This window comes from Grampus griseus (assembly GCF_964374135.1).
Source record: "Grampus griseus genome assembly, chromosome: 5".
Classification (NCBI taxonomy): Eukaryota; Metazoa; Chordata; class Mammalia; order Artiodactyla; family Delphinidae; genus Grampus; species Grampus griseus.
This window is the reverse complement of record NC_138998.1, coordinates 44,260,358-44,275,322: the sequence shown is the minus strand read 5'-3', so window position 1 is coordinate 44,275,322 and position 14,965 is coordinate 44,260,358. Positions and strand designations below refer to the sequence as shown.

General features: G+C 34.3%; 1 protein-coding gene across 1 annotated transcript in view; it reads left to right on the top strand.

Annotated features, from left to right (window-relative positions):
• The window catches only part of BCHE (butyrylcholinesterase), an 86,436-nt gene that overhangs the window by 10,848 nt on the left and 60,623 nt on the right, over positions 1-14,965 (top strand). The window lies entirely within an intron of this gene.

Here is a 14,965-nt window from a genome sequence, read left to right as displayed (position 1 = left end):
GTTTTAAATACTGAGAGAAGGGTATTAACATCTTGGACTATAACTATGGTATTATTTATTTCTCCATTTAGTTCTGCTAATTTTCCTTATAATATTTTAAATCTATACTATTAATTCCATGTACTTTTAGGATTATGTAGTCCTGATTAATTGACTGTTTTATCATTATGAAATGTCTCTGTCCTGAAGTTGACTTTGCCTAATATTAAGATAGATACATCAAGTTTCCCATGCTTACATTTGCATAATATATTTTGTTCCATCCTTTTACTCGAACCCACCTATTTAAAAACAAACAAATAAAAAACCCTTTCTTACAGTTGGTGTGATTAACCTATTTGATATTTAATGTAATTGTCAATATGTTTTTGTTTAAATCTACCACTTTGCTATTATTTTTTTCACTTTTTTTGAATTTTATTTTATTTATTTTTTTATACAGCAGGTTCTTATTAGTCATCAATTTTATACTCATCAGTCTATACATGTCAATCCCAATCGCCTAATTCATCACACCACCATTCCAAACCCCCTTCTGCTTTCCCCCCTTGGTGTCCATACATTTGTTCTCAACATCTGTGTCTCAATTTCTGCCCTGCAAACTGGTTCATCTGTACCATTTTTCTAGGTTCCACATATATGCGTTAATATACGATATTGGTTTTTCTCTTTCTGACTTACTTCACTCTATATGACAGTCTCTAGATCCATCCACGTCTCAACAAATGACCCAATTTTGTTCCTTTTTATGGCCAAGTAATATTCCATTGTATATATGCACCACATCTTCTTTATCCATTCATCTGTTGATGGGCATTTAGGTTGCTTCCATGACCTGGCTATTGTAAATAGTGCTGCAATGAACATTGGCATGCATGTGTCTTTTTGAATTATGGTTTTCTCTGGGTATATGCCCAGTAGTGGGATTGCTGGATCATATGGTAATTCTATTAGATTTTTAAGGATCCTCCATACTGTTCTTCATAATGGCTGTATCAATTTATATTCCCACCAGCAGTGCAAGAGGGTTCCCTTTTCTCCACACCCTCTCCAGCATCTGTTGTTTGTAGATTTTCTGTTGATGCCCATTCTATCTGCTGTGAGGTGATACCTCATTGTAGTTTTGATTTGCATTTCTCTAATAATTAGTGATGCTGAGAAGCTTTTCATGTGCTTCTTGGCAATCTGTATGTCTTCTTTGGAGAAATGTCTGTTTAGGTCTTCTGCCCATTTTTGGATTAGGTTGTTTGTTTTTTTTAAATATTGAGCTGCATGAGCTGTTTCTGTATTTTGGAGATTAATCCTTTGTCCATTGCTTCATTTGCAAATATTTTGTCCCATTCTGAGGGTTGTCTTTTCATCTTGTTTATGGTTTTCTTTGCTGTGCAAAAGCTTTGAAGTTTCATTAGGTCCCATTTGTTTATTTTGGTTTTTATTTCCATTACTTTAGGAGGTGGATCAAAAAAGACCTTGCTGTGATTTATGTCAAAGAGTGTTCTTCCTATGTTTTCCTCTAAGAGTTTGATAATGTCTGGCCTTACGTTTAGGTCTCGAATCCATTTTGAGTTTATTTTTGAGTATGGTGTTAGGGAGTGTTCTAATTTCATTCTTTTATATGTAGCTCTCCAGTTTTCCCAGCACCACTTATTGAAGAGACTGTCTTTTTTCCATTGTATATCCTTGCCTCCTTTGTCATAGATTAGTTGACCATAGGTGCGTGGGTTTATCTCTGTGTTTTCTACCTTGTTGTATTGATCTATGTTTCTGTTTTTGTGCCAGTACTATATTGTCTTGATTACTATAACTTTGTAGTATAGTCTGAAGTCAGGGAGTCTGATTCCTCCAGCTCCATTTCTCTTTCTCAAAACTGCTTTGGCTATTCCAGGTCTTTTGAGTCTCCATACAAATTTTAAGATATTTTGTTCTAGTTCCATAAAAATTGCCATTGGTAATTTGATAGGGATTGCATTAAATCTGTAGATTGCTTTGGGTAGTATAGTCATTTTCACAATATTGATTCTTCCAATCCAAGAACATGGTATATCTCTCTATCTGTTGGTATCATCTTTAATTTCTTTCATCAGTGTCTTATAATTTTCTGCATACAGGTCTTTTATCTCCCTAGGTAAGCTTATTCCTAGGTATTTTATTCTTTTTGTTGCAATGGTAAATGGGAATGTTTACTTAATTTCTCTTTCAGATTCTTCATCATTAGTGTATAGGAATGCAAGAGATTTCTGTGCCTTAATTTTGTATCCTGCAACTTTACCAAATTCATTGATTAGCTCTAGTAGTTTTCTGGTACCACCTTACTATTTTTAATCCATCCTTCTTATTGCTCCTTTTCAGATTTTTTCTGCATTATTTTAATGTTTTATTTGATTTTATTTTTAAACAGATGTTTTAGTTTGCCTTTAATTTTTTCCCCAGTATTTGTCTTAATGCTAACAATTGATTCTGTACCTTATAACTATCTACTTAGAGTTAATACTGAACCACTTAACACTTTGCCATTGACATTTCCCACTTTCTAAACAATTCATGCTTCCTATTTTCCTTTTCACTCTTACTACTTCACAAATGTAAGAAACTAACAGTATAGTTTCATTTATTGTCCTCCATGTTTTCTTATATTGTTGTCATACGTTTATACAATGTATAATATAAAATCCCTCATAAAATTTTATTTGCCTTAAATGATCAGTTATATTAATATAAATTCATAAAAGAAAAGAAAAAAAATATTCTTTTATGTTTACTCATGTATATACCTTTCCAGTGTTCTTTACTCTTTCTTGTGGATTCTAGCTCTTATCTGACATCATTTCCCTTTGTGCTGAAGAACATCCTTTAGGATTTCTCATTGGCAGGTTGGCTACTTACAAATTTCCTCAGCTTTTTTTAATCTGAAAATACCTTTATTTTGCTTCAATTGAATGATATATTTTTTAAGAAGATAGAATTCTGATTTGATCATTTATTCTTTTATCAGTTTAAAGCTGTGTTTCATTTTCTTCTTATCTCTTCAGTTCTGATGTAAAGTGAGCCTTTATTCATATGATTGTCCCCTGTATACAATTAAAAAAAAATGTTTCCTTTGGTTGATTTCAAAATTTTCTTTTTATCTTTGGTTTCAATAGTTTGTTCATGATTTTTCCAAGTGTGATTTCTTTGGTTAGGAGTTTTGTTTTGTTTTGGCCTGGTGTTTACTAAGATTCTTCCTAGTGATTTTCAATGTCACATTTGAGAAATTTTGTGTCAGTATTCCATCAAATATTCTTTCTGCCCCATTCTCACTCTTATCTCCTTCAAGAACTCCAAATATACATGCATTAGACTATTGAATTTTGTTCCACAGGTCTTTAAGGTTCTGTTCCCTTTTCTTCAGTTTTGCTTCTGTTTTTCAAATTAGATACATTTTTTTCTATTTTATTTATTTATTTTTAATATATCTTTATTGGAGTATAATTGTTTCACAATACTGTGTTAGTTTCTGTTGTACAACAAAGTGAATCAGCCATATACATACATATATCCCCATATCCCCTCCCTCTTGAGCCTTCCTCCGATCCTCCCTATCCCATCTCTTTAGGTCATCACAAAACATCCAGCTGATCTCCCTGTGCTATGCAGTAGCTTCCCACTAGCCATCCATTTTGCATTTGGTAGTGTATATGTCAATGCTACTCTCTCACTTCGTCCCAGCTTCCCCTTCCCCCTACATGTCCTCAAGTCCATTCTCTATGTCTGTGTCTTTATTCCTGCCCTGCCACTAGGTTCATCAGTACCGTCTTTTTATATTCTGTATATATGCGTTAGCATACGGTATTTGCTTTTCTCTTTCTGACTTACTTCACTCTGTATGACAGACTCTAGGTCCATCCACCTCACTACAGATAACTCAGTTTCATTTCTTTTCTTGCCTTTTCTTCAGTTTTGCTTCTGTTTTTCAAATTAGGTACATTTTTAAGTTGGTTTCTCTGCAAGCTCAATGACTCTTCTATCTTCTTCAATCTGTGGTTGAACTTACCCAATGATTTTTTTATTTCACTCATTAGTGTTCAGATCTATTTTTTCCCAGTAGTTTCATTATTTTTCTGAGTTCCTCCCTGTTTTCTATTTAAAGATATTATCCTTTAAGTTCTTGAACATACTTACAATAGCTGCCTTAAGGTTTTGTTTGCTCATCTAATATCTGTTTCATGGGTTCATTTTCTGTTTTCCTATTTCTTTGCATGTCTAGAAATTTTCAAATTTGTACTAGACTTTGTGGATGATATGAGTAGAAATTCTATATTATTTTAGCCTCCTCTGAAGAATGTATGCTTCCATGGAATAATATTTGTTTGTTTTTAATTTTACTAGTTCAATTAAGGGATGTGTATAGACATGAATTTTTCTCAAATGTATATAGGCTTGGTTTTATATTTTGTTAGAGTGAATCCATGAAAGGCCCAAGATATTTTATAGACCCTCTCACTTGGCAGGACTTAAACTCCAATGTCTGTTGTCACTGAGGGTATTACAGTTACTTGGTTTAAGTGTATATTAGGATGGGGATAGACTGAGTCTCTTTACTCCCAAGTTATAACTTTCCACTCAGCTAGACTGAGTATTAATGAGGTATTAGTGAGATGAAAACAAAAGTGTTGACAACATTATAATAGTTATTCACTCTCCAGTTTTCCCATCTCTTTTCTGCTCTCAGCCCTGCAGCATTTTCTCTCTGTTTAGCCTCTCATACTCTCATCTTGTACATATTTAGCCCAAGACTCAGCCAAAGATCTGCAGGGAGACCAGTCCCACAGATTCTAGTTTCTTCTGTATCCTAGAACTCTTATTTCTGTCTTTTAACCTCAGTGAACCTACTGTACTCTGCTTAGTCTCAAGCTCCCTGCATCTTGGACAATAATTTATCCTTATGTGAGTAACCACAGTAAATGTGGACTTACCTTGAACTTCCCCTTCTCTCAAACATCATAGACTTATGCTGCCTGTTATCCAGTTCCTGAAACTCATTGTCTTTTTGTTTTGGTTTGTTTGTTTTTGGTCTAGTATATAATTGTTTTTGGTAGCAGAGTTAATCCAGTTTCAATCACTCCATCATGGATGAAGATGAAAGCCCAACCTCTCTCCCATTTGTATTTTAAGAGAATCTTAACCTTACATTTCTCATTCAGTTCCATGAAATTCATTTTTTTCAGTAACTTTAAAAGATCTTGTCAATTTCCAAAATATATTAGGAAAAAAAACCTTTTTAATTTGACTTCTTGCACAAATAAAGAAAACATTATTCTGTGAAAGCACTAAATGGTATTCAAATTTAGTGTCTTTAGTTGCAGTCTTAAAGAGTCCTCATAAAGTAGAAGCCACAATGCATTTATGCCTTTGCTAGCTGGAATTTCCACCCATACGTACTTTGCTTGTTTCTGCTTTTCCCTCAATCCCATCTCTAAAAATGAATGAAACCCATATCCAAATACCAGACAGGTCCATATGTGCATTATATCCAATATCCTATAATAGAAGTTGTTGAAATATCAATATAACATATATATACATCAATTATTCATCCAGTCAATAGCTTGATGACCAATAGATTAAATTAACCAGCACTTAATGATGTATTTTCAGCACTACCTCAGTGATACAGGAAATTGGTGAAATCAAACTTGATTTGTCAGATAGACAGAACAGCTAAAGAAGGAAAATAAGCCAAAATACAATTAGTAGCATAAGGACAGATAGAGGATCATTATTCCAGGACAACTCCAGTTGCCTCCTGCTGTTGCAGAGCATCTTTTGTTTGCTATGTCCTCTCTGGGTGCTATTTTCAGAGCTCTTCCAGGGCACAACCTCAAGGAGAGCTATTCACAGTGCAGTTACACAGTCTTCCCGATCATAAGTGATAGCCCTAATGTGTCCAGTGTTAATCTTTCTACAGATCCTTTGTATATAATATAACCTTAGACAAGTTACTTAAAATTCCTTACTGTTTCTCCTTATCTGAAAAATGGGACTATAAATATACAACCCTATTGACATGTTGAAATAAACCTTGACAGGAAACTGCATTCCTCCTTTCCATTAAACAAATTCAGTTTTGCCCCTACCAGGCATAAACTACTTCAATTTATTCTCATCTAAGATTAAACTTGGCTTCCTCCCAAGAATGTACAATTGTTTAACTTCCTGACTCAACATTAATCAAGTTTTCAAACAAATAAAGGTAAACTGCAAAATTGAGGCAATTAACTTGCTTCTGTCTTTTTGGTGAGAATTCATTTATTCAGAACCGCTCTGAATTTGTTACTGTTTCCTAATACTTTTTTGCCAGAAATAAATGATATATCACAAGGCACTTTTATTTTGTCCTATTTTGATGTCATGAAACCAAAAAGTTACTTAACAAAGTATTTTTAGTAACTTCACATCAGTATACCTGCTGCTATCCTTGTGTGTTTTATTTATTTATTATTTATTCCCTTACAGTGTGAGGAACAACTTATTAAATAGGAACAAAAATGTATTACTAAACTTTCAGTCCCCTGGTTCACTGATCTTTAAAAAATAAATATGAACATTTCTTGACATTTGTACTGGAAAGTAAGTGACATTAAATGAAATGCTAAGTCATTATTCCTTAGTGCACAAGATTACTTTGAATAATTGGGAGAATTTAAAATAGGCCTGCTTCTGTGTAATTAATTATAATTGCAATAATTAGAAATTACAGATTTGCCAGATTTCTAAAATAGTGAACTTTATTGCTATATTCCATATATATATATAGGATGGGTGTTTCATATGTATTGCTATAACTTCATTTTACTAGTAGGAGTGAACTTAATAATAATGTATTTTCTAATATTTGTAATGTGAAGTTTATTTAATATTTAGTGTTTAATAGCTATATTTCTATTGTGTTTACTTATATATGACAGAAGAAATAAAGTGATTGAAATAACATTTCAACCCCACTTAATTTTCAAACAAGTATATTTTCTTTGTGTGTTCTTTTCTTTTCATCTCCTGGAATCATTCTATGTTTTTAAAAGGTAATAGAAAAACTGAAGAAAAGTTAAAGAAAATATTAGTGGAGAACAGGTGCCCCTTTATTCTAAATCTCTGTATAGGAACTTAGCATGTGTCTGTTCTCTTTTTATAGAGTTTGTATCCCTTCACCAAGAAATTAATTTTCAAATTACACTTGAATTTATTTTTATTATATTTTTCAACTAAAAATAAATATTCTAGGACTTAATTACAACACACCTTTTAATAAGAGATGTCTCAAATATACCAAAAGGGTAGCAGTTAAAGATAGTTTTAAAGTGAACGGTACCATTATACTGACAAGGTATGAAGTATATGGATGCTATTATTAGAATGAAAATTTGCTGAAATGATGACACTATTTAACATTTTCTGATGAGAAGAGTGTGGTCCATAGAAGAAAAGTGAATTGGAGCTAATAGGGGAAGAACAAAGATTAGCTATGACTCAAGGCGATTAACTTTCATTTCCTTCTATTATCCATTCTCCAGGCTGTCTTCACCATGAATTATTATGAAAGCAGTCATTAAATATGCTTAGGAAATGCATTTGGTTGCAAACTTATAATTTTAACATGTTAGCATGCTGATACCTGCCTGGTTAATGTTATAGAGGTAAGGGCAGAGCATAGACTAAAATTAGACATCGTGACATACAGAGACAAATTTAAGTTTGTGAAAGACTGTCATCTGGCCATCTAGTCCAATTATTATCAGGCTTATAATTAGATTTTTTGACAGATAATAGTTCAAGTGGTTTCCAGAGAGAGGGAAAAAGTCCTTACTCTCTGATTCTATAATTATTTGTGGTACATTATCATAATTAACCTAACTGGAACATTTTGATGACTTCACAAAAGGGTTAGGGTTCAAATCCCCTGGCATTTATTTTATTGTTATCATGACCGCACCAATGCATCAATGTTCTATCGCTTCAAATTCTTTTTTCCCCCTTAGGAATTAGGTGAGGATTTAGTAAGGAATAAAATAAAAGTTGGCTGCAGTGTTCCTGTAAAATACCTTAGTTTAACAAATAGAATATAAATGTAAGTGAAAAACTATACATATGCATTAGTGTAACTTATATGAAAAAAAAGAATTATGTTACAGGACAATTTAAAATGTACATAAGATTATTTGCAAAACCATATTAGAGTGCAGCAATATTTTACCATCAGTGACAGTGGAATGAGGAGAAACCAGATTCCCCAAAAGGCTACTACCTCTATAAAGATAGCTATACTAAAATATATTTGACTAAGTGTTTTGAAATACTCTTCACAGTGAAGTAGGGGAAAACTAATGTTTTGGGGATATAAGAGAGCTCATTCAAACATAGAAAATCATATTTATAGGATCAGTTTACTTGGAAATAGCTTAATGTGATTTGTTCTCTATGTTTGCCCAAAGTTTTTTCTGTATTTGGAAAAATTATAACATCCAGTCTACTTGTAAATCTTAAGTTCAATCTGAAATTAGAATTAATTATCAATTATATTTTAAAAGTCAGCATCAAATTTTCAGGAATGTACACATAAACGCAATACTTCAAAAGACTTGTCAGATACAAAATAATAACCTCAAAATAACAAAATGCAGTAACCAAAATGTGACTTTAAATATTTTTCTGTTTAAAATACTATATTTTTCTGACTGTTCCATAATCAGATATGATTAAAATGTGGTTGGTTGTATTAAGTTCCAAGAAATTGTTTTTGCTCCAATTTTCCTTCCCAGTCAATAACACTCAAGATCAGAGCTAAAAAGCATAATTCCACTCTTTTAACTTTTCTGTATGTTAATATCTCTCCTGGACATCTTCATATTAGCATGATAGGTACTATTAACCTGATGGGATAATCTATTGATTTATTATACATGAAATGTTAATATTCACTTGTCCACAGACCTCTGTTATGTAAAAGCAAGTGAATCTTTATCTTACAAATTAAATTGAATTACTTTTGGTGTATCATTCTCTAAGGATTGATATATAAATAATATTTTTATGACTAGAATTATTAATTACAAAATATATTTTATCTGATAAACCATTATAAACCAAATAATAACCCAATGATATCCCAAGTGTTAGAATTTATGTTTTTCTTAAAAGTCACAATGCCAATCAGGCTCATGCTGGTTTGATAATGTTTCTGGAAATAGGAAAAATTACACATTTTATGAAGCTCATTGTAATTAAAATTCACATCTTTTATAAAGCACTTGCTAATCACAAATTAATAATGTTTCTTTAGATGGGTCATGGAATATGATGATTTGTTTATTCATTCTTCCATTTAGTCACTCAACAAATATATTTGAAAGCCTGTATGCACCAAGTATTACTTAGGTGATGTGAATACAGTAGCTAATCAAAATATACCAAGGGAAAGAAAGAAAAAAAAATGAAAAGGAAAATGTTGGAGGGGAAAAAAAAATCCCAGAGAAAGTTTCTACCTTCAGGGGCCTTACAATTTATAGACGAAAAAAGACAATAAACAAATGTATAATATGTCTTATAGTGATCAGAGCTCTGAAAAAATATTAAGCATATTTAGGGACATAGAGCCTGAAATGAGTGGAATGTGACACTATTTGTAGGGTTGCCATGAAAAGCCTCTCACAGAGTTATATTAGAGCAAAATGACAGAGTTAATTATGTGGATATTCAGAGAAAAATGTGTCGACATCTTGGGAAAAAGTTTTCTCAGGAGAGAAAGCAGCAAGGACGTGCCCTAAGACTGAAATATTTAGGATTTTGCAGGAACAGCAAGACAGCGAGTGTATGTGAGGGGTAAGTGGTAAAAGGCAAAGTCAGAGAAGCACAGAGGGTCAAGCTATATAAGATTTGGAGCTTAGATACGTTTTCTGGAATCTACTCTGAGTGAAACAGTAAGTCGTGGAACATTTGGGGCAATCGAGTGGCATGATTTGACTCAAACTTTATAAGCATCTCATCTCTCTGACTGGTAGGTAAATAAGAGTGAATCTGAGAAAGGAGCTAGGAGGCTACTGTAGCAATCCAGGTGGTGTCTTGAATTAGGTATAACTGGAAAGCCATGGTCAGGATATACTTTGAAAGAAGATCTGACAGGATTTGCTGATAGATTGGATGTGGGATATGAGAGAGCAAGTGGAGAAGAGGATGCACCAAGCTTTTAGACCTGAGCCACCAGAAGAACAGAGGTGCCAATTTCTGAGATAGGGATGACTATGGAAGGATAATGGTTGAGACCGTGTAATCAAAAGTGCTGATTTAAACATTTTAAATTTAAGCTGCCTATTCTGTAGACACTTGGAGCAATAAAATAGCTATTCTAATACTGAAGTCTGAAATTCAAGGGAGAGGTAGAAGCTGGAGATATAAATTTGGTATCTAACAACATGAAAATGGTATTTAAAGTCATGAGAAAGGACTATATCATTTACGGAGGCAGATGTCTGAGTTCTTCAAGGCTAGAGATTTGGAGAAGGAAGAGTAACCAGCAGAGAGAATAGAATGTTTAGCCAATGAGTTAGAAGGCCAACTAGGAGAACAAAATATCTCCCAAGACCAAATGAAGAAAGCATTTCAAGGAGGGAGTGAATATCTGTATCAAATATAGGATAAGTATAAGGAAAACTATATGAAACTGTATATAAAGTTTCGTGGGTTTGGAACTGTGCAGATTATTGGTGGCAAAGATACCTGATATTTTGATGGAGTGATAGGGACTAAAACCTTAATGGCAATTCAAAGGAGAATGAGAGGAAAATAATTAGAACTTGCAATTTGAATCGTCTTTTTCAAAGAGCTTTACTTTTAAGTGGAACAGGAGAATTGAAACAGGGGATATGGGAACAAGAGAGCAGGAGGTATTTTGATTGTTTTTGCTTTTTCATGGGAGATGTTGCAACAGGTTTATGTGCTGATGGGAATGGTACAGTGATTAATGTGACTAATAATGGTTTTGTGTCAGCATCATAATCATCTACCTAACTTTATTCATTTATTTATTTTCTTTTTAGAAAACAATGAATCTAAATACAATGCAAACCCTTTGGTTAGAAATCAGGCTGTCAGTAACTTGGATTTTGAAGAGCACAAACTAAGGGAATCAAGAGATGGGAAGCAAAGGGAAAATAAAACCACCACCCAAATATTCTGAACATCAAAAACAGGCTGTCATGAAATATTTCTTTGATATTCATTCCACAGAAAAGGTTGTATTTCATCCTTTGGAACCTATGGACTTATAATGTGCCCTAAATTCTGAAAGAATTATTTCTCTATTTTTTAAAATGAGACACAATCAGAAGCAGCAGATTTCTGAGAGCTAGGGCAGGAAGCAAGAAACTTTACAACAAAACTGAGAGGTCACAAACTAACAGCCAGACAAGCAGCTGTGGGTGGGGGAGGGACAGTAACCTCTGATGCACAACCTCCTGTTAAGTAGTGACAAAATATTGACCCTGAGTCCACAAAGCATGTTATGTAGTGCCTTCCATGTATCCTTTAAGATTCAAGGAAGTATTATGCAATATCTGTTAGGAAAATTAATTTGTTATAATAAAATAAATGCGGTTACAATAAAAATAACTGAGCCCTTAAGGAATATGCCTCACACATGACCCATATATAATAATTTAGGCTTTTGTTGTGGTCTGAATATTCTTAAGAAAGTACTGACCAAGTAGCATTCGGATTAACAATTTTAAGCCTATAGTATTGTTCATATTAATAATAACATCAGTTAGAATGTATTAACTGCTAACATGTGCTCATTCTCTGCTCAGGACTTCACTTTCATTAGGACAGACAACTTTCTAAGGAAGTATAATCATCATCAACATGTGATGACAAGGTTACTGAGGGTATTTAAAGAACTTAAGCTGCTCAAAATTCCACATGTATTAGTAAAAACCAGAGCTCCAGCTTGAGCCCTGTGTTCTGATGGAAGAAACCAGGTACTTCTTTCCCGTACTTTGTCCCCTTTATATTAGAATTTTTGTATACCAATGGGAAAGGGAAAGAGCAAATAATTGAATCTTTTCTGCCCTTAGTTTCCTTATCTTTAATATGGGAATGCTAATACCTATCTCCTGGCTGTCATGAAAATTTGAGAAACCACATGTAAAATATCTGACATATTTCCAGACACATACTGCAAGTAGAGTTAATGGATAAAGAACAGGATACCTAGTTGATTAGTTACATATTGTTTAGGTCAGCTAAACAGATTTATTTTAGTGTAAGTATGTCTCATAAGTCTGCATGGGGCATGCTTAAACTAAAAAAATAAATCGATAAATTACTTGTTTAGCTAAAATTCACTATTAACGTGGGGTTCTGTTTTGTTTTGTTTTGTTTGTGCTAAATCTGGTAACCCTAACTGGAAGTCAGACGGCCTACAGCAAATGTGAAGTAGCCTCAAGAAACAAAGTTTGGCAAAAGTTGAAAAAGTGTCGGAGGGAAGTTCAGTGAAGGGCCTGAAGCCAAATCCAGCCTCTGTACCCCGACAACAAATTAAATCTTGGAGACAGAGTTTTGGATGAAGTAGAAAAGAATAGCTTTATTGCTTTGCCAGGGAAAGGGGGCCACAGTGGGCTAATGCCCTCAAAACCGTGTGTCCCAACTTGGAGAGGCAGTAAGAAGTTTTATAGCAATGGTTCAAAAAGGGCGTGATCAGCTTGTGGACATTCTTCTGAATGGTTGGTGGTAAAGTAAGTGGGGGTACGAATCATCAACCTCTTGGTTCCAACTGGTCTGGGGTCTACGTGCTTGTGGGCAACATACCGTTATCTTCTCCCACCTGGTGGGAGTTTCAGTATCTGCAAAACAGCTCAAAGTATACGTATGTTATGTATATCCCTTGAAGGGGAACCAGGACTTTGCCCCAAGGCTGCACCATTGTTTCTTTTGACTGTTCCTCCATTGTCTCCACATCCCCTCCCTTCCCTAATTAGCAACTGTTTGAACCTGCTCATTGGAACTCAGGGAAGGTCATAGAGTCTGAATGAAGCCTATTTCCTGTAACCAAGAAATGGGGGACACAGAAAGGCTTTTGTGCCCAAGAGCCCAACAGGGTCCTGCTCGGTATCAGGCCCACAGGTTGGTAGGAAGAAGAACAGAATAAAACAATGGACACTGAAGTGAGAACTCATTCTCACAACTGGATCAGGCCAGCAGGGATTGGAGAATGAGGCTATCAAGGTGAAACCATGCAACTGAGATTAGGACTTGAATCCATGTGCCAGGACTCGAACCCAGCCAAAACCCAGACTGGGACTTGAACCCACAGTCTTTTAATTACATTCACTCACCCGGTGTCTGGACTTACTGAGGCTCAGGTTCTTTGTGTCTCAGCACAGAAGGTATTCAATGAGAGGCAAAGTGATAGGCAAGAAGTGGATTATTTAGAGAGAAACACACTCCACAGATGGAGTATGGAACATCTCAAAAGGCAAGAGAGGAACCAGGGTATGGGGGTTGTCAGTTTTTATAGGGATGGTTAATTTCATAGGCTAATGAGTAGGAGGAGTATTCCAGCTATTTTGGGGAAGGGGTGGGGATTTCCAGGAGTTAGGCCACTGCCCACTTTTTGACCTTTTGTGGTCAGCCTTGGAGCTGTCATGGTGCCTGTGGGTGTGTCATTTAGCATGCTCAAGGTCTAGTGGAAGTCAGTTGTCTGTCATCTTGGACCTAGCTGGTTCTAACCAGTTTATGTCATGCCCTTGGGGCTATGTCATTCTTTTAAATGTTGTGCCCTGCCCCATTCCCTCCAGTTTCAAAGGGACTCACTGCATTTCTACTGTCCTGGCTGCATTTCTCAAGGTTGGCTCTGGGTTTAGGCAGGACTCAGTCTGCATATTTAGGGTTTCCATTAAGTGTTAAATGAGCTGAGGAAAGTAAAGATCAACATCATAAGGGCAAAACTTGGTCTAAATATTAGCATTATAATAGAAATAAGGTTTCCTTCTCCCTCAGCCTAAATCTCTGAATATGCATTTGAGTTTATTTTATTGTTTATTTTTGGATTTTTGTTTTGTTTTCTTTTCTGCTTAAGAAAAGATAACCTCTGGGAAATGAATGTTTCATAAAATGTTTTCATAAAGACTTTTGAATCATATTAGTGAACACTGAAATAAAGAATGAGGGAAAAATAACATAAACCAGAAAATATGTTATTTGTAGATTCTTCAAACTAATTCTATTTATAACACTAGACTGCAACCTCAGATTTCATTTTCAAGTTATTACCCCCCCAAATTATTTATAATGTTCTATCTACTTATCAATTTGAGTTATTAGAAAATAAATTACTCAGACCTTGTAATATAAGGGGGTTTATTACAAAGTAACCATTGTGGAAGTTAAAGAAACATAACAACTATAAAAATAATTAAAATTCAAGGATGTACAAGTCCTAATCTTGTCTCCTCCATCAACTTGGGATTCAGATATTCTATTAGTTACTCGGGCTTCTAATGAACTAAGTGTAAATTAAGATAGGTTTTTTGATCTCTACCTAAATTATAATATAGAGCCACATTGGATGGTTTATATCTTTAATTAATTACATTCTTTTTCTACCATGAGTACAATGGAGATCATTTATATGTAATGAATAAGTAATTTTTAAAGTGAGAAAAATTATTAACTTCTAAATATGAAATTGAACCTCATCTTTATAATTGCCCTTTCTTATGTGGAAACTTTTACAGAAAATTTGCTTAAAACATAAATTTATATTCATTGCTGTCAAACGACAAAAATAAAACAATTTAGTATCGGGTTTGGTGTTCTATTCAAGGGAAAACAGTCTATGGACTGGGGGAATACAGTGTTTCACAAGCAGTGTAGTGCTCTTCCTGAGGGATGTTTGGACAGGAGCGAGTTTTATAGACTTTAGAAACAGGAAGAAGGA